This window comes from Chiloscyllium punctatum, unplaced genomic scaffold (assembly GCF_047496795.1).
Source record: "Chiloscyllium punctatum isolate Juve2018m unplaced genomic scaffold, sChiPun1.3 scaffold_1423, whole genome shotgun sequence".
Lineage (NCBI taxonomy): Eukaryota > Metazoa > Chordata > Chondrichthyes > Orectolobiformes > Hemiscylliidae > Chiloscyllium > Chiloscyllium punctatum.
In genome coordinates, this window is record NW_027311157.1 from 1 (window position 1) to 5,000 (window position 5,000).

Sequence of the window (5,000 nt, forward strand, 5' to 3'; positions counted from 1 at the left end):
CCAGTAAGTGTGGGTCATAAGCTCGCGTTGATTAAGTCCCTGCCCTTTGTACACACCGCCCGTCGCTACTACCGATTGGATGGTTTAGTGAGGTCCTCGGATCGGCCCCGCCGGTGTCGGACAAGGCCCTGGTGGAGCGCCGAGAAGACGATCAAACTTGACTATCTAGAGGAAGTAAAAGTCGTAACAAGGTTTCCGTAGGTGAACCTGCGGAAGGATCATTATCGGCTTGGGGGTACGCCCGTTTCCGATTCACCTTGTCTCGCGGGGGTGGTTTCGGGGCCAGCAGGAGAGCTCGTCAGGGTAGCAGGCCCTGCAGCCGTGGTCACCGCCAAACCCCCCCAACTGTTGGGCGCCTACCTGCGCGGGGCAGGAGGACACTTTCCGATTTCAAATCTCCGTTTGCCGAGTCCACCCCGAACGCACGCGGGCGGGCGGGTTCGCATCACCCTTCGTCACAAGGGGCGAAGCCCGTTCCACCGTCTCGTCAGTAGTGCCGACCGGTCTGTGATCGACGAGGGGAGCCACACCAGGTCCGGCCCTGCTGCTTGGCGGCACCGCGTCGTCGGGAGCTCGCGACAGACGGAGGGTTTCGGTGTACTCTCCAGCCACGGGAAACGAAGCCGGTGATGCAGGCGCCGGTCTTTCGCTCCCAAATCGGCTGGGTTTACATCGTTGCTATCTAGTCACGCTCCCTTCAAACCCCACGGGGTACCTATTCCCCTCACCCGTCTGTGCGTAGACAGCCTCTTTGCACTTGCGGGATGGGGGTGGTGGTTTAAAGACTCTCGAGTTGCCGCCCGTCGGTCCTCGAGCTCCGTGCAGTAGTGATCCCCAGCGAACTGCCAGCAGGGCGAACGAGCGATCCCGCTCTCGGTCGGGGCGCCTGGCGTCGATCGGTGGTCGGTGGCTTGCGGACGAGCTGCGCTGTGAGTGTGGGAACGAGTATGACGAGCCGTTGCCGCGACTCCCAGTCCACCTCGGCGGTGGCTGGGCCGGGCGGGCGTCTGCTCGGGCGAGTGCCGCCCCCGCCTCCTCGCAGGAAGCCCGCTCGCCGTCACGCCGCCACGTGCACGCGTCAGTGACGCTGCCGAACCGATGGCCGGTGCCCGTTCCCGCCTCTGCTTTTCCTAGGGCAAAGCTGCTGCACGCCTCGTGATACTCCGCGGGCGACATGGTGGCGGTGATCCTGCCTCCGTCGCTGCGGTGCGTTGGGGCACGCATCGCCTCTTGGGCGCCCTGTTTTTTTTCAACCAATAGATGTATGTCTCTGCGGGCCGCACCAGGCTGGTGCTCCCCACAGCTTCACGCCACCCTGCTCCGCCCGCACGCCGGCGTGCAGGTGGCTGCTGCTAAAGGTGGGGAGTGTATGTGCGGTCCGGGTGGCTTTCCTCTGGCGAGGGAGAGACCTTAAGCAAACTCAGAGACAAATCTTGACGGTCGATCACTCGTAAAAATAAAACGTGACAAACTTTGTGTTGGTTCAAGTACGAAAGGATCTCTGTCGGCTTGGGGGTACGCCCGTTTCCGTTTCAACTTGTCTCGCGAGGGTGGTTTCGGGGCCAGCAGGAGAGCTCGTCGGGGTAGCAGGCCCTGCAGCCGTGGTCACCGCCAAACCCCCACAACTCGAGCAAGTGAAAAAAAAAGTAACAGGAGCGAAAGCATCTCTGTCGGCTTGGGGGTACGCCCGTTTCCGTTTCAACTTGTCTCGCGAGGGTGGTTTCGGGGCCAGCAGGAGAGCTCGTCGGGGTAGCAGGCCCTGCAGCCGTGGTCACCGCCAAACCCCCACAACTCGAGCAAGTGAAAAAAAAAGTAACAAATAAGAAAGGATCGTCGGCTTGGGGGTACGCCCGTTTCCGTTTCAACTTGTCTCGCGAGGGTGGTTTCGGGGCCAGCAGGAGAGCTCGTCGGGGTAGCAGGCCCTGCAGCCGTGGTCACCGCCAAACCCCCACAACTCGAGCAAGTGAAAAAAAAAGTAACAAATAAGAAAGGATCGTCGGCTTGGGGGTACGCCCGTTTCCGTTTCAACTTGTCTCGCGAGGGTGGTTTCGGGGCCAGCAGGAGAGCTCGTCGGGGTAGCAGGCCCTGCAGCCGTGGTCACCGCCAAACCCCCACAACTCGAGCAAGTGAAAAAAAAAAGTAACAAATAAGAAAGGATCGTCGGCTTGGGGGTACGCCCGTTTCCGTTTCAACTTGTCTCGCGAGGGTGGTTTCGGGGCCAGCAGGAGAGCTCGTCGGGGTAGCAGGCCCTGCAGCCGTGGTCACCGCCAAACCCCCACAACTCGAGCAAGTGAAAAAAAAAAGTAACAAATAAGAAAGGATCTCTGTCGGCTTGGGGGTACGCCCGTTTCCGTTTCAACTTGTCTCGCGAGGGTGGTTTCGGGGCCAGCAGGAGAGCTCGTCGGGGTAGCAGGCCCTGCAGCCGTGGTCACCGCCAAATCGCCACAACTCGAGCAAGTGAAAAAAAAAGTAACAAATAAGAAAGGATCGTCGGCTTGGGGGTACGCCCGTTTCCGTTTCAACTTGTCTCGCGAGGGTGGTTTCGGGGCCAGCAGGAGAGCTCGTCGGGGTAGCAGGCCCTGCAGCCGTGGTCACCGCCAAACCCCCCACAACTGTTGGGCGCCTACCTGCGCGGGGCAGGAGGACACTTTCCGATTTCAAATCTCCGTTTGCCGAGTCCACCCCGAACGCACGCGGGCGGGCGGGTTCGCATCACCCTTCGTCACAAGGGGCGAAGCCCGTTCCACCGTCTCGTCAGTAGTGCCGACCGGTCTGTGATCGACGAGGGGAGCCACACCAGGTCCGGCCCTGCTGCTTGGCGGCACCGCGTCGTCGGGAGCTCGCGACAGACGGAGGGTTTCGGTGTACTCTCCAGCCACGGGAAACGAAGCCGGTGATGCAGGCGCCGGTCTTTCGCTCCCAAATCGGCTGGGTTTACATCGTTGCTATCTAGTCACGCTCCCTTCAAACCCGACGGGGTACCTATTCCCCTCACCCGTCTGTGCGTATACAGCCTCTTTGCACTTGCGGGATGGGGGTGGTGGTTTAAAGACTCTCGAGTTGCCGCCCGTCGGTCTCCGAGCTCCGTGCAGTAGTGATCCCCAGCGAACTGCCAGCAGGGCGAACGAGCGATCCCGCTCTCGGTCGGGGCGCCTGGCGTCGATCGGTGGTCGGTGGCTTGCGGGCAAGCTGCGCTGTGAGTGTGGGAACGAGTATGACGAGCCGTTGCCGCGACTCCCAGTCCACCTCGGCGGTGGCTGGGCCGGGCGGGCGTCTGCTCGGGCGAGTGCCGCCCCCGCCTCCTCGCAGGAAGTCCGCTCGCCGACACGCCGCCACGTGCACGCGTCAGTGACGCTGCCGAACCGATGGCCGGTGCCCGTTCCCGCCTCTGCTTTTCCTAGGGCAAAGCTGCTGCACGCCTCGTGATACTAGGCGGGCGACATGGTGGCGGTGATCCTGCCTCCGTCGCTGCGGTGCGTTGGGGCACGCATCGCCTCTTGGGCGCCCTGTCCTCCTCCCCCCAATAGACGTATGTTTCTGCGGGCCGCACCAGGATGGTGCTCCCCATCGCTTCACGCCACCCTGCTCCGCCCGCACGCCGGCGTGCAGGTGGCTGTAGCTCAAGGTGGGGAGCGTATGTGCGGTCCGGGTCGCTTTCCTCTGGCGAGGGAGAGACCTAAAACAAACTCAGACAACTCTTGACGGTGGATCACTCGGCTCGTGCGTCGATGACGAACGCAGCTAGCTGCGAGAATTAATGTGAATTGCAGGACACATTGATCATCGACACTTTGAACGCACTTTGCGGCCCCGGGTTCTTCCCGGGGCCACGCCTGTCTGAGGGTCGTTTGGCAATCAATCGCACTCGCCTTGGCTGGCGAGAGCGCGGCTGGGGTGTCGCAGAGGACCCGTCCTCTTTGTCCCCCTAAGTTCAGACTCCGGAGCCCTCCGGCGTCGGAGCGCTTGGCCTTTCCCCCCCACCCTGCACATTCCGTTCGTCAGGCTCGACGCCATCCCCCCGCCGGGGAGCGCGGCCTGGCGTCCGTCTGTGTCGTGGCAGTGGGGCCAGCACGGCTGTCACCGGTCCCAGAATGGCTGTCGGTGGTTCACACTGTGTGTGTGTGCCAACCCTCCTGGTCTCTGGGACACGGAGCTGCCACGAAGTGTTGAGCCTCCAGTGGGGGGTCTGCCTAAGCTCTGCACGTCCGCATTGGGTCCGTCTCTCGGTTGGCTGGCAGTGGAAAGAGTGAAGGGAGCCGCGGAGGTCCGGTGCTGGTGCGCCGCCGGCCTGACCGTGGAGCTCGCCGGTTTGACACGCTGACCCGACTCGATGGTTGATCGATTGAGAGTGCTGGGAGCTGCAGGCCGCCCGCTGCTGCAGCCGCCCGTCTCGTGGTTCGTCCTCGGCCTTAAGTGGCCGGCGGGGCGTCTGATCCTGTCTCCCCTGCTGGCGCCGAGTGCCTGGCCGAGGGAGGAGGTTTTCGTCGAACGCTGTGACTTGGACGGTCGCACGCGCGTGGATCGCTGGCTCTTGGCTCTCCCGTTCAGTCCGCACGTTTTCCGCTCCGTCCTGCCACCGGTCTCGGGAGGTACGGAGGGGTTGGCGGGCGTGGTGTGTGCTCCGTCACCGTGCAGGCACACCTACCACGCCGTCGGCCGACCCCCGCACGGTCCTCCTGGCCATCGGGAGGACGGCGGAACGTCGGGCTGTCGGGGGCCAAGTCGCCAGAAGGCCACCGCTGTGTCTTCCGTACCCTGTCACCGTCGGCGTGCCTTCCTCAACTCGTCCGACTCGGGGCCGCTGGGTTCAGGAGCGGCGTCGCCCGCCGGCCCCACTGAAGGCCGTGCCGTTCCGCGGCTGGCGATCGATGTGCGTGGCGTGCCTGCGCGACCGTTCGCCACTTGAGCCTCGGCACTCCTCTCTCCCTCTCTCTGACCGTCGGGCAGTCTCTGTCTGCTGGTGCCTCGCACGTCCCGGGCGGCGGGTCGTCACCCCCGCG

General features: G+C 63.4%; 1 non-coding gene across 1 annotated transcript; it reads left to right on the forward strand.

The window, feature by feature from the left end:
• Window positions 1–3,693: 3,693 nt before the first annotated feature.
• Window positions 3,694–3,847, forward strand: LOC140475131 (5.8S ribosomal RNA). Its single transcript, XR_011959710.1, has one exon. It is a non-coding gene; the product is annotated as a 5.8S ribosomal RNA (ribosomal RNA).
• The last annotated feature ends 1,153 nt before the right edge of the window (window positions 3,848–5,000 follow it).